Raw genomic sequence first — 27,941 nt, 5'->3', positions numbered from 1 at the left:
CATGCTGGGAGTTATAGTCTTCGTTTGTGGCAGCAGCTGAGCCACAGGCTGTATCAGGGCATGCTGGGACTTGTAGTTAGTAACTAACTGAAACTCCTGAATTTAATTTAAAAAAAAGCGATCAAAAAGTCACATCAAAACAAAAATGGTACTGTTAAAAACTACAGATCAGCGCGCAACGAGTCCTCAAACAGGCCCATATAAGGAAAAATAAAAACACTATTGTCAGTATAGGACAAAATTTCCCCCCCGCATATATGTATCCTGTGATGTCACGTATATATATTTAATTATGTAAATTAGCCTGCCCAGTATTTTTTATTTTTATTTTTTGCAAGAAAGGTGGCAACCCTATGCCCACCCGATGACGTCGGTCTCTATAGGTATATTACCGGCACTGTCATCGTCGGTAGGCCCGGTCCGATGAAGTAGGCACGCCCCACGAAACAGCTGTCACACCGTTTTGGTCCGGTGTCCGCGCCTCCTGCTGTAGCATGCAAGGTCTTAAGAACATGGCACATTAAAAAGATCTGGTTTGCACAGAAGTCCTGGTGAGTGCTATCTATACCTCCTTTTTCACTGTCCATATGATTTGTAATTTATTTTTAATCCTATCTGCAGCAACATATCAATTTTGTTATAATTTAAAGGGGTACTCCAGTGCTTAGACCTCTTATCCCCTATCCAAAGGATAGGGGATAAGATGCCTGATCGCGGGAGTCCCGCCGCTGGGGACCCCTGGGATCTTGCACGCGGCACCCTGTTTGTAATCAGTCCCCGGAGCGTGTTCGCTCCGGGTCTGATTACCGGCGACCACACGGCAGGTGGTGTGTGACGTTACGCCTCCGCCCCCGTGTGACGCCATGCCTCCGCCCCCGTGTGACATCACGCCTCCGCCGGCCGTGTGGTCGCCAGTAATCAGGCCCAGAGTGAACACGCTCCTGGGACTGATTACAAACGGGGTGCCGCGTGCAAGATCCCAGGGGTCCCCAGCTGCGGGACTCCAGCGATCAGACATCTTATGCCCTATCCTTTGGATAGGGAATAAGAGGTCTAAGCACCGGAGAACCCCTTTAAATCTGCATAGGCTGAAGGAGAGAAGGAAATAGGGGGACATGATCTAGACCTTTAAATAAATAAATATAGAGATCTATATCTCTATAGATAGTTATAGATCTATCTATATATTATATACACACACACACATGGCCGTAAATGTTGGCACCCCTGAAGTTTTTCTAGAAAATGAAGTATTTCTCACAGAAAAGGATTGCAGTAACACATGTTTTGCTATACACATGTTTATTCCCTTTGTGTGTATTGGAACTAAACCAAAAAAGGGAGGGAAAAAAGCAAATTGGACATAATGGCCCTCATTTACTATTGTAAACCCGACTTCTTTTGTCGGGTTTTTTTGTCGCATCTTTGTCTGCGCCATGTCGCAGACATAGTGCGCCAGTCTGCGACACGATGCAACATTTTTTCCCGACAGACCCAATGTGGATTCTCCCAAACCCGAAAAAGGGGCGTAACCCGACATTTCTGAGCTTTCCCACGTATTTATAAAGGTTTCCAACCCGAATTTGTTGAATTGTTGTGGATTTTTTCCCCGACAGCTCAGAGGAGTTGGAAACCAAAACCAACAAAACCCACGTGCGACAAACAGGATGCGACATAATAATAAATACCAGGGGAAAAAGCAGTCGGGTAAGAAAGCAAGATAGACTTACAACCCGATTTTCTTAGTAAATGAGGGCCAATGTCACACCAAACTCCAAAAATGGTCTGGACAAAATTATTGGCACCCTTTTAAAATTGTGGAAAAATAAGAATGTTTCAAGCATGTGATGCTCCTTAAAGGGGTACTCCACCCCTAGACATATTTTTCCCTATGCAAAGGATAGGGGATAAGATGTCTGATCGCGGGGGTCCTGCCCCTGGGGACCCCCGCAATATAGCATGTAGCACCCACCTGTATCTGCTTCCAGCAGCGCTGGAGGTTCTGGCTCCCGACCACGGGAACGGAATATCTCCGTTCCCGTGTGATGTCATGCCCCGCCCCCTCAATGCAAGTCTATGGGAGTGGGCGTGACAGCCGTCCTTTGGATAGGGGATAAGATGTCTAGGGGTGGCGTACCCCTTTAAGGGTACGTTCACACAAGCAGATCCCCAGCATGTATTACGCTGCAGATCCGCCAATGAAGGACCTCTGTATGCTGCCTTTACAGGTGCCTGCTCGGAGCAGCAATCCGCTGCTACAAGCAGACACACTGCAATGTGCGAGTTGCCGAGCACATGCACAGTATACTCGCACATCGCAGCAGCTCTCGGCCTAGCTCATAGAGCTGGGGGAGCACCTGCAATGTGTGAGAGTATACCGCGCATGCGCAGCAACTCGCACATCGCTTCAGTGTGTCTTATTGTAGCGGCTGTTGCTTCTCCGAGCAGGCACCTGTAAAGGCAGCATACAGCGGCCCTTCAACAGCGGATCCGCAGCGTAAAATACGCTGGGGATCTGCTCATGTGAACGTACCCTTAAACTCACCTGGGGGCAATATAAAAATCACACCCAAAAGCAGATAAAAAAGGAGAGAAGTTCACTTCGTCTTTGCATTGTGCATCTGTGTGTGCCACACTAAGCACGGACAACAGAAAGAGGAGAAAAGTACTGTCTGAGGACTTGAGAACCAAAATTGTGGAAAAATATTAGTACTGATAGTGGATAAGCAGCCTCAAACAAGTTCCAAAGATATTCAAGCTGTCCTGCAGGCTCAGGGAGCATCAGTGTCAGCGCGAACTATCCGTTGACATTTAAATGAAATGAAACGCTATGTCAGGAGGCCCAGGAGGACCCCACTGCTGACACAGAGACATAAAAAAGCAAGACTACATTTTGCCAAAATGAACTTGAGTAAGACAAAACCCTTCTGGGAAAACATCTTGTGGACAGATGAGACCAAGATAGAGCTTTTTGGTAAAGCACATCATTCTACTGTTTACCGAAAACGGAATGAGGCCTACAAAGAAAAGAACACAGTACCTACAGTGAAATATGGTGGAGGGTCAATGATGTTTTGGGGTTTTGCTGCCTCTGGCACTAGGTGCCTTGAATGTGTACAGGGCATCATGAAATCTGGGGGTACAGCCCAGTGTCAGAAAGTTGGGTTTGCATCCGAGATCTTGGGTCTTCCAGCAAGACAATGACCACAAACATACATCAAAAAGCCCCCAAAAATGGATGACAGCAAAGCGCTGGAGAGTTCTGAAGTGGCAGCAATGAGTCCAGATCTAAATCCCATTGATCACCTGTGGAGAGATCTTAAAATTGCTGTTGGGAAAAGGCGCCTTCCAATAAGAGAGACCTGGAGCAGTTTGCAAAGGAAGAGTGGTCCAACATTCCGGCTGAGAGGCGTAAGAAGCTTATTGATGGTTATAGGAAGTGACTGATTTCAGTTATTTTTTCCAAAGGGTGTGCACCCAAATATTAAGTTAAGGGTGCCAATAATTTTATCCAGCCCATTTTTGGAGTTTGGTGTGACATTATGTCCAATTTGCTTTTTTTTTCCCTCCTTTTTTTTTTTTTTTTTTTTTGAGTTTAGTTCCAATACACACAAAGGGAATAAACATGTGTATAGCAAAACGTGTTACTGCAATCCTTTTCTGTGAGAAATACTTCATTTTCTAGAAAAACATCAACAGCCATGACTAATATATATATATATATATATATATATATATAATATATATATATTTCATATAATACACACAGAAGAATATATTTCTCACAGAAAAGGATTGCAGTAACATGTTTTGCTATACACATGTTTATTACCATATATATATATAACATTTTAAATCCCAACCTGTTACAATACAATTTCAATCATTCCCAACACCCGGGGCATGATGGGAGTTGCAGTTTTACAGCAGCTGAAGACCGACAAATTGCGATTGGCCAATTCCCTCAGCTGACAGGGTATGATGGGGGTTGTAGTTTAGTTTTGCAACAGCTGTTGAGCCGCAGGGATCAGTGATCTATATAGACTGATCAGTATACACCGGCTCATGGGTAGAACACGGAGCTGTCACTGCCCAGAAGGAGCCATTGTAGATCTATAGGTGGTCACGTGACGCTGTATTTCCCTATTCGCCATCAGCACTCACCTGCCGTCCGGCGGTCACACGCTTCTGTGCTGGGAAGACTTTGACAGCTGGGAAAAATCTTAACCAATCACGGCTCGCCTCCGGTCACGGTTAACCAATGAACGCTTAGAGAGGGCGGAACTTTCGTGGAGGCGGACCAATAGGCTGAGAGATCGCAGTCTATGAGTCTTGCGGCAATTCACGGCTGTAGTGATGTAACCGGTCGCTTGTCCTATATGATTAATGGCAGAGCGGCCATATTGGCAGATTAGTGGGAGGCTCAGCATCATCAGCCATCTTGGGTAAATGACGGGCGCCATCTTTACTGTGGGAAAGCCAACTTTTTTTTCCAGCAACGGGAATGGAAGGCACAATGGCGCAGTGTTGTTTTTTTTGTTGTTTTTTTTTTATAGTGATGCGTATGAATCATTATACGTAACTTTGCTGGGCTATCTGTGATTCCTTGGCTTGCCCAGGTGTGGTACAGCTACAACTACCAGCATACCCTGACAGCTGTAGGCATGCTGGGAGTTGTAGTATTGCAACAGCTGTGGAGTGGTGGTATTTAGAGCTGTGTTCTCCAATTAGCATGTCTCCAGCTGTTGCAAAACTACAACTCCCAGCATGCCCGAACAGCCGAAGGCTGGGAGTTGTAGTTTTGCAACAGCTTGAGGCACACTGGTTAGGAAACACCTATTTATATTTTCCGCTGCGGAAATTCTGCCTTGTGCACAATGCAGCAGAATCCCATTAAAAGCAACGAGACTCTGCTGCAACTAAATTTCTGAGCACCAATTTTTTTTTCACCCCATTCCGCTCAGAAAATCCGTCGTAAGAACGAGGTCATACACTAAGTTTCCACCTTTTTATTTTTTACCTGAAAGAAAAAAATAAATTAATAATTCTACAAAAAACTGCCCTGTTATTTTGCACTCCCAACATTCAGTTTTTGTGGCGTTGTAGTCTTGGTGTGTTTTGTTTCCCAATGTGTTTTTGTCATGAAAATTCATGTGATTCTTTCATCGTGTGACTCAAGATATTGTATTGAAGAAATGGGGGGGGGGGGAATGCCAGAAAAAAAACTCCACTGTTTTTAGTTTTTTTGTTTGTTTGTTTTAAATAAGTTTATGGGAGAAAAAAACGGCATAAAATAATGTCATTTGAGTTTAGCATTTGCATTTTTTCCTGCCATTTTTTTCACCCATTCTTCAAAAGAAATCTTAGAGTCACATGATGAAAGTGTCACATGACTTGTCATGTCAAAGAAAAAGCTAAAGAAAAAAACACAGACTAAATCCTGCTCTTTTTGAAAAAACACCACAAAAATTGCATATTGGGAGTGCAAAACAGCGAGTAGTTTTTTGTGGTGTTTTTACATGACAAAAAAATACCAGAATAAAAAAACTGTGTCTTTAAATTAGTAGTGCAGTGAAATATAACTTATCCCCTATCCAAAGGATAGGGGATAAGTTATAGATCGCGGTGGGTCCGAACGCTGGGACCCTCCACGATCTCCTGAATGGGGCCCCGGCAGCCGTTCCGACCCCTCAAGGAAGCAGCAGCTGACACGCCCCCTCCATGTATCTAAGGCATATGTCGCTCCTTGCGGGGTCAGCACGCCCCTTCCAGCAGACTGCCGGGGCCCTGTTCAGTAGATAGCAGGGGGGTCCCAGCTGTCGGACCCCCGTGATCTATAATCTGTCCCCTATCCTTTGGATAGGAGAAGTTATATTTCACTACAGAACTCCTTTAAAGGTGTAGTCTCATAAAGAAAAACATCCCCTATCTGCAGAACAGGGCCCCCCGCAATCTCCTGTATGGAGCCCTGCCTCTCCCCTGGAGTGGTGCTTCATGACCCCCGCCCGAAGTGGGGGGCTACCATGCCCCTTCCATATGTGAGAGCCAAAGATAGCTGAACAGCTTTCCCATAGAGATATATGGAGGGGGCGTGGTTGGCCCCCAATTCAGGCAGGGGTCATGAAGTGCTGCTCCAGGGGAGAGTCGGGGCCCGGTACAGGAGATTGAAAGGGCCACAGCACTCGGACCCCCTGCGATATAAAACTTATCCCCTTTCTTATGGATAGGGGATAAGTTTTTATCCATGAGACTTCTCCTTTAAAGAGGTACTCCTCCGCCCCCGTGTGATGTCACGCTCCGCCCCCTCAATGCAAGCCTATGGGAACTGTCACGCCCCCTCCAAAGGAGCTTGCATTGAGGGGGCGAAGGCGTGACGTCACAATGCTCTGTCCCCGTGATCGACAGTAATCAGACCCAGAGCGAACACGCTCCGGGGACTGATTCTAACGGGGTGCGGCGTGCGATCACGGGGGTCCCCAGTGGCGGGACCCCCGCGATCAGGCATCTTATCCCCTATCCTTTGGATAGGGGATAAGATGTCTAAGCATCGGAGTACCCCTTTAATGTGATCTAATAATGGAACCACTATTTTTTTTTGCAATATCTGCATCTTATATTCCTCTAATATCTAATACTGATAGGGACAGAGACTGATGTGAGTGATGACAGCTTCTGTACATGGCTGTGGAATATGTTGGTGCTATACAAATGAATAAAATAAATGATACATGTAGAGATTCTTTCTAGGACCGATCGGGGAATGCTCCGCCTAAATGCATTTCCAAGGGTATTCTGCCATAAGAATGAACATGCTCATTCTTTCAGCAGAGTCTGTGGTCAGGAATTTCTGTTACGGAACGTAGTGTGAATGATGCGGCAGAATTCCATTAAGAACAATAAGAGGCTGCTGCATTGTATTTTCCATGTGTGAATGAGCCCTTAGAATACAGGCAGTACCATCAGTACGGTAAATGTAGTACAGGTAGAGAATTTTAAGAGTACCTATCATGAGTACCTGTCACCAAATAAAACTTTTAATATAGTGTTCCTTGTGTAATTAGCAGACACTTTACCATTCACTTGCTTTTAAAATTATCAACATAAATATGTTTAAAATTTAATAAAAACTGCCACTAGGTGGCTTTTTTCTTTTCCTTGCCACAATTAATACAGTAAGTTTGGTCTTCTCCAGGCCTGGCAGGAGTCTGAACCCAGGAAGTGTTTCTCTGCACGGAGCTTGATTGACAGCTGCACAGAAAGTGAAAGCTCCACAGATTCTCACAGAAAGCTGCACAGACTGAAGGCGGCCGGGGAGCCTCACTGATAGCAACATAAACTGAAACATCCACAGAGCCGGAGTTCTTCTATTCATCACAGCACTGCAACAATGTGAGGGCAGAAGTTGTCCCCAGCAGGCTTCAGTGATGTCATGCCTGCTGGGAAATGCCCACTTTCTCCTGCTGGGAAATTGTGAAATGTAAGCAAGAAGAAAGGTATGATACACAGCTTTTTAAAGCTCTGAAATTTTGGTGTTAGGAGTAGTTAGGGCACATAGCCTGAGTAAGTTTAGAACAGTTTATTTTGTAACAAGTACTTTTGTAATGTTATAATCCTCCCAGTTCACTGCCCCCATCATGATAAATCACATTATTTATTTTTATTATTTTTTAGTTTTCTACCTTGATATTGCTCTGTATTTTCTGCTCAGTCTCAGTCAGATTCACAGACTGGGAAGGGGCGTTATCCAGCAGGCGTGACATTATCTGAAGCCATACAGGGGAAAACTTCCTTCCTCACTCTGCTACACACAGCCCAGAGCAGTTCAGTGTGTGAGATGAGCTATGATTGGCTAAGGCTGCACACACACACCCTTCCCCCCTCAGCACTCCAGACTGCATTTCCTGATTTTAGACTTTTGCCAGGCCAGCAGGAGTCCAAAGTCTGTGCAAGAGATAGGGGGAAATGTGCTCTGGACAAGTTGGGAGACACCTAGTGTCAGCTTTTTTTAAACACAAATAAAACATAGAAAACTTAATTTTCTTTTAAACAAAGTACATTAGAAAGATTTTTAAATTTACCATACGGAGTGCAATAGCTTAGTTTTAATGAGAGTGCCCATTTAACAAAACTTGTCCTACAGGATATTCCACTCAGAAATTCCGGTGTAGCAGAATCCCATTGCTATCAATAGGATTCCGTTGCTCAGTGCACACTGAAGAATTTCAGCAACAGAGATTGTGACGCCAAAAGAAAGATCTTGAGTGGAATACATCGGTTCTCTGTACTGTGTGAGTCCTGTTCATTACTAAAGGACTCGTGCACAGAACTTGCTGGACAAGGTTCCGTTGCCTCCGGAGCTGTCCACGCAGTGTGAGCTTCATCTCTCTTTGCAGGACAGTGTGAACTAGCCCTTACAACGGTGTTTCCCAACCAGGGTGCCTCCAGTTGTTGCAAAACAAACTACAATTGTAGTTGTAGTTTTGCAACAGCTGGAGGCACCCTGGTTGGAGAACCCTGGGTTACAGTTTAAATGTATCTTTACGAATTTGAGTGCTCTCACTACAGTATATTCTACCATGTTGCCCTCATAAATGCCAGCCAGTAAACTCGCCCACTACTTGCTGATTGGCCGCTCACGCCGCTCCATTATATGTACGTTTACAGTCATGGCCGTAAATGTTGGCACCCCTGAAATTTTTCAAGAAAATTAAGTATTTCTTACAGAAAAGGATTGCAGTAACACATGATTTGCTATACACATGTTTATTCCTTTTGTGTGTATTGGAACTAAACCAAAAAAGGAGGAAAAAAAGCAAATTGGACATAATGTCACCAAACTCCAAAAATGGTCTGGACAAAATTCATGGCACCCTTAACTTAATATTTGGTTGCCCACACTTTGGAAAAAAATAACTGAAATCAGTCGCTTCCTATAACATCAATAAGCTTCTTACACCTCTCAGCCGGAATGTTGGACCACTCTTTCTTTGCAAACTGCTCCAGGTCTCTCTTATTGGAAGAGCCTTTCCCCACAGCAATTTTAAAGGGGTATTACCGTGGAAAACATTTTTTTTTTTTTTTTAATCAACTGGTGCCAGAAAGTTAAACAGATTTGTAAATTACTTCTATTAAGAAATCTTAATCCTTCCAGTACTTTTTAGGGGCTATATACTACAGAGGAAATGCTTTACTTTTAAGATTTCTCTGATGTCATAACCACAGTGCTCTCTGCTGACCTCTGCTGTCCATTTTAGGAACTGTCCAGAACAGGAGAAAATCCCCATAGCAAACATATGCTGCTCAGGACAGTTCCTAAAATGGACAGCAGAGATCAGCAGAGAGCACTGTGGTCATGACATCAGAGAAATCTAAAAAGTAAAGCATTTCCTCTGTAGTATATAGCCTCTAAAAAGTGCTGGAAGGATTTCGATTTTTTAATAGAAGTAATTTACAAATCTGTTTAACTATCTGGCTCTAGTTGATTTAAGAAAAAAAGTTTTCCACGGGAGTACCCCTTTAACCCCTTAAGGACCGGGGGGTTTTCCGTTTTTGCATTTTCGTTTTTTGCTCCTTGCCTTTAAAAAATCATAACTCTTTCAATTTTGCACCTAAAAATCCATATGATGGCTTATTTTTTGCGCCACCAATTCTACTTTGTAATGACATCAGTCATTTTGCCCAAAAATCTACGGTGAAATGGGAAAAAAATCATTGTGCGACAAAATTGAAAAAAAAACGCTGTTTTGTAACTTTTGGGGGCTTCTGTTTCCACCTGATATTTATTCTGTAGGTCCATACGATTAAAATGATACCCTACTTATATAGGTTTGATTTTGTCGGACTTCTGGAAAAAATCATAACTACATGCAGGAAAATTAATACGTTTAAAATTGTCATCTTCTGACCCCTATAACTTTTTTATTTTTCCGTGTATGGGGCGGTATGAGGGCTCATTTTTTGCGCCGTGATCTGAAGTTTTTAACGGTACCATTTTTGCATTGATAGGACTTATTGATCGCTTTTTATTCATTTTTAAATGATATAAAAAGTGACCAAAAATGCACTATTTTGGACTTTGGAATTTTTTTGCGCGCACGCCATTGACCGAGCGGTTTAATTAATGATATATTTTTATAATTCGGACATTTCCGCACGCGGTGATACCATATATGTTTATTTTTATTTTTATTTACACTGGTTTTTTTTTATTGGAAAAGGGGGGTGATTCAAACTTTTAATAGGGGAGGAGTTAAATGATCTTTATTCACTTTTTTTTTTCCACTTTTTTTTTGCAGTGTTATAGCTCCCATAGGGACCTATAACACTGCACACACTGATCTTCTATGTTGATCACTGGTTTCTCATAAGAAACCAGTGATCAACGATTCTGCCGCATGGCTGCTCATGCCTGGATCTCAGGCACTGAGCAGTCATTCGGCGATCGGACAGCGAGGAGGCAGGAATGGGCCCTCCCGCTGTCCTGTCAGCTGTTCGGGATGCCGCGATTAGCCGCGGCTATCCCGAACAGCCCGACTGAGCTAGCCGGGAACTTTCACTTTCACTTTTAGCCGTGCGGCTCAGCTCTGAGCGCTCGGCTAAAGGGTTAATAGCGCGTGGCGCCGCGATCGGCGCTGCGCGCTATTAGAGGCGGGTCCCGGCTTCACTATGACGCCGGGCCCGCCGTGATATGACGCGGGGTTACTGTGTAACCCCGCGTTATATCAGAAGAGCAGGACCAAGGACGTACCGGTACGTCCTTGGTCCTTAAGGGGTTAAGATCTCTCCACAGGTGTTTAATGAGATTTAGATCTGGACTCATTGCTGCCACTTCAGAACTCTCCAGCGCTTTGTTGCCATCCATTTCTGGGGGCTTTTTGATGTATGTTTGTGGTCATTGTCCTGCTGGAAGACCCAAGATCTCGGACGCAAACCCAGCTTTCTAACACTGGGCTGTACAGTGCGACCCAAAATCCATTGGTAATCCTCAGATTTCATGATGTCTTGTACACATTCAAGGCACCCAGTGCCAGAGGCAGCAAAACAACCCCAAAACATCATTGAACCTCCACCATATTTCACTGTAGGTACTGTGTTCTTTTCTTTGTAGGCCTCATTCCATTTTCGGTAAACAGTAGAATGATGTGCTTTACCAAAAAGCTCTATCTTGGTCTCATCTGTCCACAAGACGTTTTCCCAGAAGGGTTTTGTCTTACTCATGTTAATTTTGGCAAAACGTAGTCTTGCTTTTTTATGTCCCTGTGTCAGCAGTGGGGTCCTCTTGGGTCTCCTGCCATAGCGTTTTATTTCATTTAAATGTCAACGGATAGTTCGCGCTGACACTGATGCTCCCTGAGCCTGCAGGACAGCTTGAATATCTTTGGAACTTGTTTGGGGCTGCTTGAATATCTTTGGAACTTGTTTGGGGCTGCTTATCCACCATCCGGACTATCCTGCGTTGACACCTTTCATAAATTTTTCTCTTCCGTCCACGCCAAGGGAGATAAGCTACAGTGCCATGGGTTGCAAACTTCTTGATAATGTTACGCCCTGTGGACAAAGGCAAATCTAGATCTCTGGAGATGGACTTTTGTAACCTTGAGATTGTTGATATTTTTCCACATTTTGGTTCTCATGTCCTCAGACAGTACTTTTCTCCTCTTTCTGTTGTCCATGCTTAGTGTGGCACACACAGACACACAATGAAAAGACTAAGTGAACTTCTCTCCTTTTTATCTTCTTTCAGGTGTGATTATTATATTGCCCATACCTGTTACTTGGCCCAGGTGAGTATAAAGGAGTGAAACAATCTTATTTTATGCTTGAAACAATCTTATTTTTCCACAATTTTGAAAGGGTGCCAATTATTTTGTCCAGACCATTGTTGGAGTTTGGTGTGACATTATGTCCAATTTGCTTTTTTTCCTCCCTTTTTGGTTTAGTTCCAATACACACAAATTGAATAAACTTGTGTAAAGCCAAACATGTGTTACTGCAATCCTTTTCTGTGAGAAATACTTCATTTTCCTGAAAAATGTCAGTGGTGCCAACATTTACGGCCATGACTGTATATAGCTGCTGTTGGCAGATCTTTAGGCATCATCCTGTCAGAGGTCATGTCTCTACGCCTAAAATACACAATGCTGACTGATGTGAGACACACTTGGGCTCTTTTAACACCACATTTGTGGTGTCCATATGGAAAAAATCACCCAATAAAAGCCACTTACATGGGGGGGGGGGGGGGGGGGGAGTATACATGGCTGGTGGTTATGAAGGGAATATATTTTTATTTTATTATTTATTAACCTCTTAAGGAGTTGGCCAAATTTTTAAAAAATATTTTTCTTTCTTTTTTTCCCTCCTCTCCTTCTAAAAACCATAATGCTTTCAATTTTCTACCCATTTAAAGGGCTTATTTTGTGCTCCAATTGTATTTTGTATTGACATCACATATTTTACCACAGAATCTACGGCAAAAATAAAAAATGGATACATTTATTGGAAGGAATTGAAAACAAAAAAGCAATCTAGCAACTTTAGGGGGGTTTTGTTCCTACGCAGTGCACTAGGGCTCGTTCACACTACATTCTGCTTGCTGCAGCCTTATAACAGATTTCAGTGGGAGGTTGCTGCACTGTTCACACTGCGGAACTTTCCGGAATCCGTGCAGAAAAGCCCATTAGTCAATGGGATTTTGAATTTCTGTGCTTATTTCCATGGTAAAATTCGGTGCAAAATAAGTGACAGCACATATTCCGTAGTGTAAACAAGCCCTTAGGGTCTATCCACGCGGCAGAATTTCCGCTTGTGGAATTCCGCCTCAAATTAAAGGAGTAGTCCAGTATTGAAAAACGTATTCCTTATTCTAATGAAGTTTCAGTTCGCGAGAGACCCCCCGCGATTTCCTGTATGGGGCCCCGGCAGCCCGGGGGAAGGGGCATGTCAACCACCGAACAAAGCGGCGGCTGACACGCCCCCTCAATACAACTCTATGGCAGAGCCGGAGCGCTCCTTTCGGCAGTCTCCGGCTCTGCCATAGCGATGTATTGAGGGGGCTTGTCGGCCGTCGCTTTGTGCGGTGGTCAACACCCCATCGTACAGAACCGGGGCATCGTACAGGAGATCGCGGTGGTCACAGCGGTTGGACCCCCCCGCAATCTGAAACTTATCCCCTACCCTTACGATAGGGGATACGTTTTTCAATACTGGACTACTCCTTTAGCTCCCATAGACTTCTATGGGATTCCACACTTCCATTCACACTTCTGAATTTTCTCTTGAGGAATTCCGTAAGCAGAAATTCAGAAGTGTGAATGGGAGTGTGGAATCCCATAGAAGTCTATGGGCTTTAATTTGAAGCAGAATTCCGTAAGCAGAAATTCTGCAGCATGAATAGACCCTTAGGGTTGAAATATATAACAAAAATCCATGGTATAATTCTGTACAAAATAAGTACATGGTGCATATTCCGTAATGCGAACAAGCCCTAATACGCAGCAAAAATATGGGATGTGTTGAGATTTCTGACGCGTCTTTTGCAGACAGAAAAATATGCAGTGTGAACATCCCCCTTAGTCATCTTCCAGTGATTTAACCACTTAAGGACCCAAGGCGTACCTGTACGCTCCCTTTCTATAAAGTGGGGCCACGTGTTATAGACGGGACCCATGGCTAATAGTGCACGATCAGTGCCGTGCGCCATTAGCCATGGGTCCCGGCCGTTGTTAGAGGCTGGGCCCGACCCGCTATGACCCGCTATCATGAAAAATTTATAAAAAGTGATCAAAAAGTCCACTCAATACAAAAATGGTACCGCTAAAAACTTCAGATCACGGTGCAAAAAATAAGTCCTCATTCCGCCCCGTATGCGGAAAAATATAAAAGTTATAGGGTCAGAAGATGACAATTTTAAACGTATACATTTCCCTGCATGTAGTTATGATTTTTTCCAGAAGTGCGACAAAATCAAACCTATATAAGTAGGGTATCATTTTAACCGTATGGACCTACAGAATAAAGATAAGGTGTCATTTCTACCGAAAAATGTACTGCGGAGAAAAGGTAGCCCCCAAAAGTTACAAAATGGTGTTTTTTCTTCACTTTTGTTGCATGCTGATTTTTTTTTCCCGTTTCACCGTAGATTTTTGGGTAAAATGACTGATGTCATTACAAAGTAGAATTGGTGGCACAAAAAATAAGCAATCATATGGATTTTTAGGTGCAAAATTGAAAGAGTTATGATTCTTTAGGCTAAGTTTCCACTTTTTTTTTCTGTCAGTTTTTGGATATCTGCCACTACAGTTTTTGAGCCAATGTCAGAAGTGGATCCATAAGGGAGAAGAAGTGTAAGTCCTTCCTTTATATGTCCTATTCCTTTTGAATACAGTTCGGGCTTTGGCTCAAAAACTGCAGTGGCAGATATCCAAAAACTGCCAGAAAAAAACCCAAGTGGAAACTTAGCCTTAAGGAGGTAAGGTAAGGAGGAAAAAATGAAAGTGCTAAAATGGAAAAAAAAATAAAAAAACGGGTCCTTAAGGGGTTAAAAAAAGAACAGTAAATCAGTCACGTGGTGTTGTGGAGCTCTTGTCAGTGCTCGTATTACAGGACAGGAGATGATCCTCTCATACAGTATGCAGACCCCCTGGTCAGAAATGTGGATCATCCAGCTCTTCTGCGCCGCTGCCCCTTTAAAACTCAGGCATGCGGATGACATCACCGCTCCCATCATGTGACAAGCCGTTGGCCCCTCCTCGGCGATGACGTCAGTGCATGACTGTGTTTTTATGAATGAAAGGAATCTGTGAGTGAGTAATTCCAGGAAACTGTAACATTACAACTCAGCAGATCTGAGCGCTCCCTCCGCCAGGCACAAGGCAGCTCCAGGGACCTCCAGGCCCCGCGCCCCACAGCACAGCAGGTGAGTGGGCTCCGTGCCCCCCATGTGCCGCCCATCCACGCCGCAGGGTGGGGGCCCCACTGGATCCTACTAAAGATGGTGCGGGAGGGCGCTTTAGGGCTGTGTTTACACGGTACATCCGGGATCGGCCGTGCTCTGCAACCTGTTGGCTCCACCAGGCTGTTGTATTAGGCGGTGCTGGGAGTTGTAGTCCTACAGCAGCCTCAGTCATTGTGTGCACGATCAGCAGGAAGGAAGTGCTGTTCCTCTGTTGTTCTCTGGTATCAGCCCTATGGAATTCTGTTAGTAAACACTGAGGCTTTTACGTTTTGTTTTTGTTTTATTTTGTTGCGTTTTTCTTACGTTCCCTAACATGGAGCTACAAATACTACAATATGTTTCTATTTTGGAATTAGAAAGGCTTTGTTTACATAATAAAACATAAGGCAACTTCTTTACGCATATGGCTTATTGCTATGGTAAGGATGAGCAGGAAGAGCTGTCATAGTCCCCCCCACAGGTGCCCATGACAGTTCATCCAGGTCTATAGTGATCCATGCTCGCCATGCTGTGTACCTGACGCTATTCCGTAGAGGTAACACCCACTCCAGGTAAGGCACAGGGGGGGTGTCGGCGCAGTGTGACGGATTGCAATCATTGTGTAACATGGGGAGGGAGGGCTCTGGCCCTGGCTGTGTTTTTTCCCCGCTGATTGCTCCCAGATGAAGTCATGTTGTTAGCGTTGTCTTCCGGAGAGGAGTGTGTGTAACATTCCTTACGTAACATTCCTGTTATTTTTCTTTTTTGGGTGTTGTCTGTGTCGTATTGTAAGTAACATGCAGGAGGCGTGGAGAGGTAAAAGGAGTTTTGGGATCCACAAGGAAGCGTTAGAAGGAAGGTTGTGTCTGGGGGGAAAAAAGGGGCTGCGGAATGGGTTCACATTCTTATTCCCGTGTTTTTGGTTTCCTAAAATGGGAACGATCGGAGCGGCAGGGGACGATGAGCAAAAGTTTTCCGTCTTCCTGGGATCCTATCAGGAGTGGACGCAGGAATGAGATTCCTTAGTGAAGTGTTTCCCCAACCTGTGACGGGCCAGCTGTTTGCAAAACTACAACTCCCAGCATGCCCTGACAGCCGAAGGCTGTCAGGGTATGCTGGGAGTTGTAGTTTTGTAACAGAAGGCTGTGAGGGCATACTGGGAGTTGTAGTTTTGAAACCAAAGGCTGTGAGGGCATACTGGGAGTTGTAGTTTTGTAACAGAAGGCTGTCAGGGCATGCTGGGAGTTGTAGTTTTGCCACCGAAGGCTGTCAGGGCATGCTGAGAGTTGTAGTTTTGTAACAGAAGGCTGTCGGGGCATCCTGGGAGTTGTAGTTTTGCAGCCACAGGCTGTCGGGGCATGCTGGGCGTTGTAGTTTTGTAACCGTAGGCTGTCGGGGCATGCTGGGAGTTGTAGTTTTGTAACCGTAGGCTGTCAGGGCATGCTGGGAGTTGTAGTTTTGCAACTGGAGGCTGTCAGAGCATACTGGGAGTTGTAGTTTTGCAACAGCCAGGCAGCCGCAGTTTAGAAATCACTGCTGTAGTGGGATATATTGCCGCCTAACGTGGGCTGCATCTCCTCATGCGTGAACTGAAGCTTCGGTCTTGCGCTTTAAATTTTCCAGTCGCTTATGACCCCGTGACCTGCTGCGAAACTATTGCGATCCGCAGACAAATTTTTTTTTTGGATGTCCCATAGACTTGCATGGCACATCCGGCAAAAAAAAATTGTCTCCAGATCGTGATAGTTTGGCCGCAGGTCACGGGGTCATAAGCGGCTGCATAACTTGAACTTGAGAGGACTGCTTTAAAGTGTACCCGTCCCAAAAATAATAATAAATGAAATCTATGTCATATATATCTATCAAAATGTTTGATCAGTCTGGATCTGAGAGTTTAGACCAGTGTTTCCCAACCAGGGTGCCTCCTGGTGTTGCAAAACTACAACTCCCAGCATGCCTGGACAGCCAAAGGCTGTCCAGGCATGCTGGGAGTTGTAGTTTTGCAACATCTGGAGGCACCCTGGTTGGGAAACACTGGTTTAGACCATGACCTATAGCTAGAACTATCCGTGAGAAGAGCGCACTAAGCGAGACAATCTTACAATGTAAGTCTATGGGATTCTCTTAGTCAGTCGTGCTTTTTACGCTGTTTTAACTATTAGTCGTGGTCTGAACACTCAGACCCTGACGAATCAAAACCTTGAACATGTCTCGACATGTCAAAAGTTGTGTTTTTTTTTTATTAAAGTGCCAATGTCTTTTTAAGCTTAAACCCTGCTTCTGAGACGAAGATTAGGGGAACCCTTTTATAAGAAAGTACACAGACTGATCACTGAATTAGGAACACGTGATCATGTCTTCCAGACATCTCGACCCATGTCCATTCCAGCATATCCCAGATAGGTTCAATGGAGTTACAGTCTGGAGAGTTTGGAGGCTAAGACAGAGTTCCCTGGTGATCCAAACCACATGACAGAGCATTTACCTGTTGAAAGACGCCACTGTGCTTGGGGAAGACCTCTTGAAGATGTGGGGGCAGATGGTCAGCTAAGAGGTCCCTATAGCATTCACCATTCAAGGATTGTGTTATGATGAAAACGACCTCCAGACTGATGCAGCCACCACCAGCCTCTTAAATCTCAAGGGTGCCCCCATGGAATAAGGCTTCATGTTGTTTACACCAGATGCAGACCCAGCCATCCATATGGTTCAGCAGGAAACAGTCACTTCTTACGACCTACTGCCATTGGTCCAAGGTCCGTTGATGTCCTTCCTTGGCTGTTTGCTTGATGCAGGGTAATGTAGGACGCCCTTGTTGGTCTTCGGCTTCTGAACTCCTGTTGCCCCAAGGTACGCAGCTTGGTTATTGTGGACATTTGTCTTACCTGCTCGCTGTCCTACTGCTGGGTCATTTGTTGCGATGTGATGCCAAACATGCCACCTGATACTCACCTTGTGGATCAACCACCCATGGCTTGCTGCTATTTGGACTTCTGTTGGATGTCTGACCATGGTTCATCCAGTCTTGGTACGCTGATAATACCGAACATGCCACCCGACACTCACCTCGTGGATCAACCACACATGGCCTGCTGCTTTGTGATCTTGTGTTGAATGTCTGACCATGGTTCATCCAGTCTTTCAACACTCGTGATACCAAACAAACCACCCGACACTCACCTCGTGGATCAACCACACATGGCCTGCTGCTTCAGGATCTTCGGTTGGATTTCTGACCATGGTTCATCCAGTCTTGGTACTCTCATGATATAAAACCTGCCACCCGACACTCACCTCTTAGATCAACCACCCATGGCCTGCTGCTTTGTGATCTTCTGTTGGATGTCTGACCATGGTTCCTCCAGTCTTGGTACACTTATAATAATGAACATGCCACCTGACGCTCACCTTGTGGATCAACCACATATGGCCTGCTGCTTTGTCACCTTCTGTTGGATGTCTGACCATGGTTCCTCCAGTCTTGGTACACTCGTAATACCGTGGTTTAGGAACAGCCAAAAGGTGCGGCTGTTTCAGAAACACTGACACCGCCTCTGGGCCCCAACAATCTGCGCATGGTCAAAGTCACCACATTCTTCACATTCACCCATGTTGCCTACTGCTGTTCAGGGGAGAGGTCAGCGCATTATCTGACAGCCGATTGCGATGTGGCCACCACGTGGTATCAGGTTATTGGTCACAAGATGTCAGGCGCCAGCAGTTCCTCATGCAGTGATCGTTCAGTGTATTGTGTCATATGACAATATCTACTGCTATTTTTATAACTCATGAAAGGGGGAAAATGTATTTTGATGTTAAAGGGGTACTCCGGCGCTTAGACATCTTATCCCGGGGGTCCCGCCGCTGGGGACCCCCGTGATCTTGCACGCCGCACCCCGTTAGAATCAGCGTGTTCGCTGATTACTGTCGATCACGGGGATGGAGCATTGTGACGTCACGGTTCCGCCCCCATGTGATGTCACGCTCCGCCCCCTCAATGCAAGCCTATGGGATAATCAGACCCGGAGCGAACATGCTCCGGGGACTGATTCTAACGGGGTGCGGCATGCAAGATCACGGGGGTCCCCAGCGATCAGGCATCTTATCCCCTATCCTTTGGATAAGATGTCTAAGCGCCGGAGTACCCCTTTAATAAAAAAGATATGATAAAATCTACAGACCTCTTTAAGGGTTCTTGGATCCTAAAGTTAGAAGGCCTCTTCAATATTATATTAAGATAATTTGCAGTAGGGTATTGTTAGATCATGCATTAGATAGGATCCCAGTGTTATGATTCAGTTCACATGTGATGCAGGTAATTGGATGAATTTGGCACAAGGATGTTTCCAATAAATCTGTAACTTGTGCTCTCACCTTAAAGCCGTGTTTCCCAACCATTGTGCCTTCAGCCGTTGCAAAACTACAACTCCCCGCATGCCCGGACTTTGGCTGGTGAGGGAACACTGCCTTGAACAGTACTCTGGTGGAAAACAATGTTTCTTAAATCAACTGGTGCCAAAATTTTAACAGATTTTTCGGTTACTTCTATTTAAAAATCTTAACCCTTCCAGTACTTATCCGCTGATGTATGCTACAGAAGAAGTTGTATAGTTCTTTCCAGTCTGACCACAGTGCTCTCTGCTGACACCTCTTTTCATGTCAGGAACTGTCCTGAGCAGGAGAAAATCCCCATAGCAAACCTATCCTGCTCTGGACAGTTCCTGACATGGACAGAGGTGTCAGCAGAGAGCAATGTGGTCAGATTAAAAAAGAACTATACAACTTCCTTTGGAGCATACATCAGCTGATAAGTACTGAAAGGAATAAGATTTTTAAATAGAAGTAATTTACAAATCTGTTTCATTTTCTGGCACCAGTTGATGAGAAATAAAATTTCATTTCACGGAGTACCCCTTTAAGGAGACTCTGTGTTTATATTTAATCTTCCCTTACAGCTGGGTTCCACAAATTCGAGGCTTCAGGTCGCCATGATGGGTTTATGTCAGCCCTTTCTAATCGGGGCTGTCCATCTCTTAAAAAAAAAAAAAAAAAAAAAAAAAAAACACAATTGTTTTACTCACCTCTGCCTCCGTTCCTGCGCTCCCATTCTTCCTGCGCTCGGGGCTCTGGTGTTACATGAGCAGTGGACGTCAGCTGTCCGGCCGTCTCTATAGAGGAAGAATTTTCTTGTTTCTTTTTTAAGCAATTTATAAAGATTAGGGGACACCAATGACTGTGACACGTATAGATGAGGGGACACTAAAGACTGTGACACAGGGATAGATGAGGAGATACTTATGACTGATCATGTGATGTCATGTGATGTCCCATTGCGTGATGTGTTCACTTTTTTTGCCGGCTCCTAGGTTCATAACCAATTTGTCAATCGCTTCTTTATAGGCTTTTTTTTATATATATATAAAACTTTTTTTTTTATCTAATAACATTCTTTATATAGCACACACAGATACCATAGCATTGTACATTGTTTTTGCTCACTACCTCACTTGTATATTAGGACACACATTATAGGTTGTTTTATATTTGATATTGTTGCTAAGAGGGTTAAAGTGACTGTGCCCGGTTCATGGATGTACAGGGTAGGAGGTGACGCTGGGGCGGAGACATGTTCTCCTACTGACCTGGTATATAGTCCTGGCAGCCTATGTATATACCCTGTCTCCATTGATGTTATGGTGTAATATATTGATGAGTCTGTGTATATAAAAAACAGGAAGTGTAAAGTAAAAACCCCTGGCTGGTAGAAAGTCCTCACTCAGCACTGAACTAGTGACCCTTCAGGTAGAGGATGAACACGGAAGTCTAGAAGCCAAAATATCTCTTGTCATGGTGTAAAGTCAATCTCCGGAGATTGTTTAATCTGATCTTTAATTCATTCCAGGTAGAGGTTAAAGGGGTATTCCAGGCAAAAACATTTTATCCCGTATCCAAAGGATAGGGGATAAGATGTCTGATTCCCCGCCCCCCACCCCCCCCCGTGATCTCCCTGCATAGAATGCGGGTGCTGAATCTCCAGTTTCGGAAACCTCCTGGCTTCTGGGACTGGGGACATGACGTCACGCCCCCTCCATTCATGTCTATGGGAGAGGGAGTGACAGCCGCCACGCCCCCTCCCATAGACATTAATGGAGGGGGCGTGGCATGATGTCACGTCCCCAGTCCCAGAAACCCGGAGGTTTCCGAAACTGGAGATTCAGCACCTGCATAGAAAGCGGGTGCTGCGTGGAGATCACAGGGGTCCCAGCAGCGGGCCCCCCCCCCCCCCCCCCCCCCGATCAGACATCTTATCCCCTATCCTTTGGATACGGGATAAAAAAATTTGCCCGGAATACCCCTTTAATTTATGGGCCAGATGCAAAATCTGTAACAGGGCCCATGTGCCATTTATAATAATGGTCTGTTATGGGGCAGAGGTGTCTTTGGAACCTACTTGGGGACCATGGCCCCGGTGTGACAGCTACCTCTGCACCCCCTATAGTAACACTCGATTCCAGGTGACAATAAAGGAGAGACATAAAGGGCCTCATCCCATTATTTTCTTGCAGTTTTGTTTGCACATAAAATTTATTGTAATAGTTTTTTTGAGGAGCTGATAAATAGTTAGTGAACTTCCTTAGTGATGTCGCCCAGTCCTGTATTGTGCCATGCTGCCAGATGTTTCGTAACGTACGGACGCATTTAATCCTATGGCCCACTCTGCCCCAATTCTAGTCAGCTAGTAACTATGGGGGAGAATTTTCAAACCTGCCCAGAGGAAAAGTTGCTGAGTTGCCCATAGCAACCAATCATATTGCTTCTTTTATTTTTTGAAAAGGCCTCTGAAAAGTGAAAGAAGCGATTTCATTGGTTGTTATGGGCAACTGGTCAACTTTTCCTCAGCACAGGTTTGGATAAATCTCCCCCAATGTTCAGGTCATTTACAGAATTCCTCGAACTTTGGACTGAAAACTGTGGTCTACTCGTTCTTTCTCCTACAATACATAGATCCTCAGGTTTTCTGCCATAATCTTAGGCTAGGTTCAGACTACAGAATTTCAGCCTGCAATTCCTGTTTGAAATTGCAGGCGGAAATTCCGCTTACTGAAATGTCTAGTGTAGTGAATGGGTTTCCGTTCACAAATTCACACTTCGGAATTTGTGAACGGAAAATCCGCTTGGAAATTTCTGCCTGAAGAATGGGGTTGCTCTTTCTTCAGGCGGAAATCCGCGTGGAACACATTGCAGTCTATTGGAGACTGCAGTGTCCGCGCGGTCCTACCGCCGAATAATTCAGTCAGCGCTGGCCGCACTCAGAATCTCCGGGCAGAAATTTTCTGCCCGGAGATTCCGTAGTCTGAACCTCTCCTAAGAGATCCCCCTGTATGTGGGGCGCGGAGCTCCAGCCTTCTGCTAGGCAATAATTTATTGGATCTTAGATTCTGCTTCTTAGCAATATTAAGGGAACCTTGATATCTGGAGTTCTGCTTTAATCCTGGGGGGGCTTAAAACGGGGCTTAACAAATTTGTTATAAATCTAAGAGCCAGCAAAATAAGTTAGGAGCCAGGATGCCACACTTCGCATAATGTGACTTTACTACGCAACAGGACATTATGTCATGGCATATGATCAATCATTAGTGTCCTGTCATCCCCCATTGTGTCATAGTCATTAGTGTCCCCTCATCCCCCCCCCCCCGTGTGTCTGTTATTACTGTCCCCTCATCTCCCCCCTGTGTCAGTTATTATTATCCCCTCATCTCCCCCCTGTGTCAGTTATTACTATCCCCTCATCTCCCTCCAGTGTGTCTGTTATTACTATCCCCTCATCTCCCCCCTGTGTCAGTTATTACTATTCCCCTCATCTCCCCCCTGTGTGTCAGTTATTACTATCCCCTCATCTCCCCCCTGTGTGTCAGTTATTACTATCCCCTCATCTCCCCCCTGTGTCAGTTATTACTATTCCCTCATCTTCCCGTGTGTCAGTTATTACTATCCCCTCATCTCCCCCCTGTGTGTCAGTTATTACTATCCCCTCATCTCCCCCCTGTGTGTCAGTTATTACTATTCCCTCATCTCCCCCCTGTGTCAGTTATTACTATCCCCTCATCTCCCCCCTGTGTGTCAGTTATTACTATCCCCTCATCTCCCCCCTGTGTCAGTTATTACTATCCCCTCATCTCCCTCCAGTGTCAGTTATTACTATCCCCTCATCTCCCTCCAGTGTCAGTTATTACTATTCCCTCATCTCCCCCCTGTGTCAGTTATTACTATCCCCTCATCTTCCCGTGTGTCAGTTATTACTATCCCCTCATCTCCCCCCTGTGTGTCAGTTATTACTATCCCCTCATCTCCCCCCTGTGTGTCAGTTATTACTATTCCCTCATCTCCCCCCTGTGTGTCAGTTATTACTATTCCCTCATCTCCCCCCTGTGTGTCAGTTATTACTATCCCCTCATCTCCCCCCTGTGTGTCAGTTATTACTATCCCCTCATCTCCCCCCTGTGTGTCAGTTATTACTATTCCCTCATCTCCCCCCTGTGTGTCAGTTATTACTATCCCCTCATCTCCCCCCTGTGTCAGTTATTACTATCCCCTCATCTCCCTCCAGTGTCAGTTATTACTATTCCCTCATCTCCCCCCTGTGTCAGTTATTACTATCCCCTCATCTCCCCCCTGTGTCAGTTATTACTATCCCCTCATCTCCCTCCAGTGTCAGTTATTACTATTCCCTCATCTCCCCCCTGTGTGTCAGTTATTACTATCCCCTCATCTCCCTCCAGTGTGTCAGTTATTACTATCCCCTCATCTCCCCCCTGTGTGTCAGTTATTACTGTCCTCTCATCCTTAGTGTCCTCATCATTAAAATAAATAAAATAACAATTTTTACTTACTTTCGCTTCTGTTCCCACACTGATCCTTTGTTCTGCCTCAGCTGTTCAGCATCGGATGTCTTCGGTTGGTGCTCCGGTGTCACCTGACTGCCGAAGCGAATCAAAAGCTTTGCCATGTGATGCTCTGTACTCCTGAGTATGGAGCTTCACTGACGAGGCCACTTATTGGCTATGGCAGTCACATGTTGCCTACAAGAGTTTGTTTACCAATGATTATCCGGGCATGCTGGGAGTTGTAGTTTTGCAACAGCTGGAGGGACACAGTTTGGAGACCATTACCCTAGAGCCAAGAATACATCATAGCGGTTGTCACATCGTTTTATTGTTTTACCAAGTAGTAAGAATTGTCTAGAAGCTGTTTGAATTCGGGTCTGTGTCCCCTAAGTGCCCTCAAAAATATCCTGAAATTATGTTGAAAAAGAGAATGTTTTACAAACCCGGGCCTCGTTCACACTACTGTCTGGCTCCGTTATATGGAGCCCCGTCGGCAGTTTCGTCAAGTTTAGCGAAGAAAAAAAAGTAGTGCAATCAAAACTCCTGTAAAATTACCGAAACACAGATGGACCCCAGGGGTCAAGTCCTGGGGGAAAAAAGTGTGGGAACTCTTCCACTCAAGGGCTGGCCCTGCAGGACTTCTACTAATGGGAATGGTGTTCCTGCTGTGGAAAAAGTGCAGGAACTCAGTTCCCACACGTTCCTGCAGGACTTGTCCCCTTCATGGACGTATGTCTTTTTTCGACCATACTAACTATGACTTGAGCCCTGGACTGACCCCATGCAAGTGAATGGGGTCCTTAGGGACTGGCAGTGGCCGTTTGCATCTGACCCGTTTTAGGGTTCGTTCGGCTAAAAAGAGGCAATCGGACCCTGAACGGGTCAAATGTGAACCTAGTCTTAGTCATATAGGAAGCTGAAGGTAAAAGGGGTACTCCAGTGGAAAAATGTTTTTTTTAAATCAACTGGTGCCAAAAAGTTAAACAGATTTGTAAATTACTTCTATTTAAAAACTTTTCACTTTTCCCAAATGTGTGGCTCTCCACCTGTTGCAGAACTACAATTCCCATCATACGCATGATGGGGATGTATAGTTTCGCAACAGCTGGAGAGCCACAGGTTGGGGAACATTGTCTTAGGGGCAATGTCACAAATATATGTATATACCAGTGTTTCCTAACCGGTGTGTCTCCAGCTGTTGCAAAACTACAACTCTCAGCATGCCCAGACAGCCAAAGGCTGTCTGGGCATGCTGGGGGTTGTAGTTTTGCAACAGTTGGAGGCACCCTGGTTGGGAAACACTGGTATATACACTCACTGGCCACTTTTTTGGGGTAGACTTTGCTACAAATGTTTGTGTGAAAATCCTAGCAGTTTCTGAAATATTCAGACCATGCCAAGTTCAAAGTCACTTAACCTCTTCAGGACATAGGGCGTATGGATACGCCCTGCATCCCGAGTCCTTAAGGACCGAGGGCGTATCCATACGCCCGTGGGAATTCCAGCCCCCACCGCTAGCCGGTTGGGGACCGGAGCTGGATGCCTGCTGAAATCGATCAGCAGGCATCCCGGCATATCGCCCAGGGGGGTCATTATGCCCCCCCATGTCGGCGATCGCCGCAGATCGCTGGACAATTCAGTCCAGCGATCTGCGGCGATTCCGGGTCAATCGGGTCTCCAGTGACCCGGTGACCCGGAATTACTGGCTGTTCGGGGCCGTCTCTGACGGCCCCGAACAGCCAGAGCCTGCAGGGGTGAGGTGGCACTGGTGCCACCTCACGATCGCCCTGATTCGTCGGCCGACCAATCAGGGCGCCTGCTGCGGGTGTCACTCCCGCACCCGCTCCGCCCCTCTTCCGGAGGACGTGAGCGGGTGCGGGACGTGCACCCCGGGTGCTGGGGACCCCGATACCCGGCGTCAATGTTGGGATCGGGGCCCGAGGAGCAGCGGCGACGACGAGGGACTGACTCTCCGGCGTGGATCGTTGGAGGTGAGTGACAGCCTCCTGCTGTTGCTTAGCAACAGCTCCCAGCATGCAACAAGGGCATGCTGGGAGCTGTAGTTATGCAACAGCAGGAGGCAGACCACCACAACTCCCAGCATTCCCTTATGGGCATGCTGGGACTTATGGTTTTGCAACAGCTGGAGGCACATTTTTTCTATGGAAAAGTGTACCTTCAGCTGTTGTATAACTACAACTCCCAGCTTGCACAAACAGCTAAAGTGCATGCTGGGAGTTGTAGTGGTGCATCTTCTGGTTGCATAACTACAACTCCCAGCATGCCCGTTGGCTGTCGGTGACTGCTGAGAGTTGTAGTTTTGCAACAGCTGAAGGCACACTGGTTGTGAAACTCATTTTTTTTTACCTAACTCAGTGTTTCACGACCGGTGTGCCTCCAGCTGTTGCAAACTACAACTCTCAGCAGTCACCGTACACCATGCACCGTACATGCTGGGAGTTGTAGTTTTGCAACAGCTGGAGGCACACTGGTTGTGAAACACTGAGTTAGGTCACAAACTCAGTGATACATAACCAGTGTGCCTACAGTTGTTGCAAAACTACAACTCTCAGCAGTCACCGACAGCCAACAGGCATGCTGGGAGTTGTAGTTATGCAACAGCTGGATGTCCCCCCCCCAATGTGAACGTACAGGGTACACTCACATGGGCGGAGGATTACAGTAAGTATCTGGCTGCAAGTTTGAGCTGCCGCAAACTTTCTGCTGCAGCTCAAACTGCCAGTGAGAAACTACTGTGAGCCCGTGCGACTGTACCCTAAAAACACTACACTACACTAACACAAAAAATTAAATAAAAAGTAAAAAACACTACATATACACATACCCCTACACAGCCCCCCTCCCCTCCCCAATAAAAATGAAAAACGTCTGGTACGCCACTGTTTCCAGAACGGAGCCTCCAGCTGTTGCAAAACAACTCCCAGTATTGTCGGACAGCCGTTGACTGTCCAGGCATGCTGGGAGTTTTGCAACAGCTGGAGACACCCTGTTTGGGAATCACTGGCATAGAATTCCCCTATGTCCACCCCTATGCAAGTCCCTAATTTAGGCCTCAAATGCGCATGGCGCTCTCACTTTGGAGCCCTGTCGTATTTCAAGGCAACAGTTTAGGGCCACATATGGGGTATCGCCGTACTCGGGAGAAATTGTGTTACAAATTTTGGGGGGTATTTTCTGCTTTTACCCTTTTTAAAAATGTAAAATTTTTGGGAAAACAAGCATTTTAGGTAAAAAAAATTTTTTTTTTTTTTTTTTTTTTTACATATGCAAAAGTCGTGAAACACCTGTGGGGTATAAAGGTTCACTTAACCCCTTGTTACGTTCCCCGAGGGGTCTAGTTTCCAAAATGATATGCCATGTGGGTTTTTTTTTTTTTTTTGCTGTCCTGGCACCATAGGGGCTTCCTAAATGCGGCATGCCCCCAGAGCAAAATTTGCTTTCAAAAAGCCAAATGTGACTCCTTCTCTTCTGAGACCTGTAGTGCGCCAGCAGAGCACTTTTCACCCCCATATGGGGTGTTTTTTGAATCAGGAGAAATTGGGCTTCAAATTTTTAGGGGTATTTTCTGCTATTACCCTTTTTAAAAATTAAACATTTTTGGGAAAACAAGCATTTTAGGTAAAATTTTTTTATTTTTTTTTACATTTGCAAAAGTCGTGAAACACCTGTGGGGTATTAAGGTTCACTTTATCCCATGTTACATTCCTCGAGGGGTCTAGTTTCCAAAATGGTATGCCATGTGTTTTTTTTTTTTTGCTGTTCTGGCACCATAAGGGCTTCCTAAAGGTGTCATGCCCCCCAAAAACCATTTCAGAAAAACGTACTCTACAAAATCCCCTTGTCGCTCCTTCCCTTCTGAGCCCTCTACTGCGCCCGCCGAACACTTTACGTAGACATATGAGGTATGTGCTTACTCAAGAGAAATTGGGCTACAAATACAAGTAAAATTTTTGTCCTTTTACCCCTTGTAAAAATAAAAAATTGGGTCTACAAGAACATGTAAGTGTAAAAAATGAAGATTGTGAATTTTCTCCTTCACTTTGCTGCTATTCGTGTGAAACACCTAAAGGGTTAAAACACTTACTGAATGTCATTTTGAA

The 27,941-nt window shown here is 45.2% G+C and overlaps 2 protein-coding genes across 5 annotated transcripts in view; one reads left to right on the top strand and one right to left on the bottom strand.

Annotated features, from left to right (window-relative positions):
- Positions 1-4,132, bottom strand: part of PLA2G6 (phospholipase A2 group VI) — an 83,066-nt gene extending 78,934 nt beyond the window's left edge. Inside the window, exon 1 of the mRNA XM_056523938.1 lies at positions 3,864-4,132. The gene's annotated coding sequence lies outside the window, so the exon portion shown is untranslated. The remainder of the gene's footprint in view (positions 1-3,863) is intronic.
- Positions 4,133-4,309: 177 nt separating this feature from the next.
- MAFF (MAF bZIP transcription factor F) overlaps positions 4,310-27,941 on the top strand; it is a 53,670-nt gene continuing 30,038 nt past the window's right edge. For 2 of the 4 annotated variants that reach the window (XM_056523952.1, XM_056523945.1), the window contains exon 1: positions 14,536-14,917. The gene's annotated coding sequence lies outside the window, so the exon portion shown is untranslated. Of the gene's footprint in view, positions 4,446-7,192; positions 7,494-14,535; positions 14,918-27,941 lie in introns of those variants that run through there. The other 2 variants (XM_056523950.1, XM_056523949.1) reach the window with 2 other exon arrangements.

The sequence above is a fragment of the Hyla sarda genome, chromosome 6 (assembly GCF_029499605.1).
Source record: "Hyla sarda isolate aHylSar1 chromosome 6, aHylSar1.hap1, whole genome shotgun sequence".
In the NCBI taxonomy this organism is placed as follows: domain Eukaryota; kingdom Metazoa; phylum Chordata; class Amphibia; order Anura; family Hylidae; genus Hyla; species Hyla sarda.
This window is presented reverse-complemented; position numbering and strand designations above follow the sequence as displayed.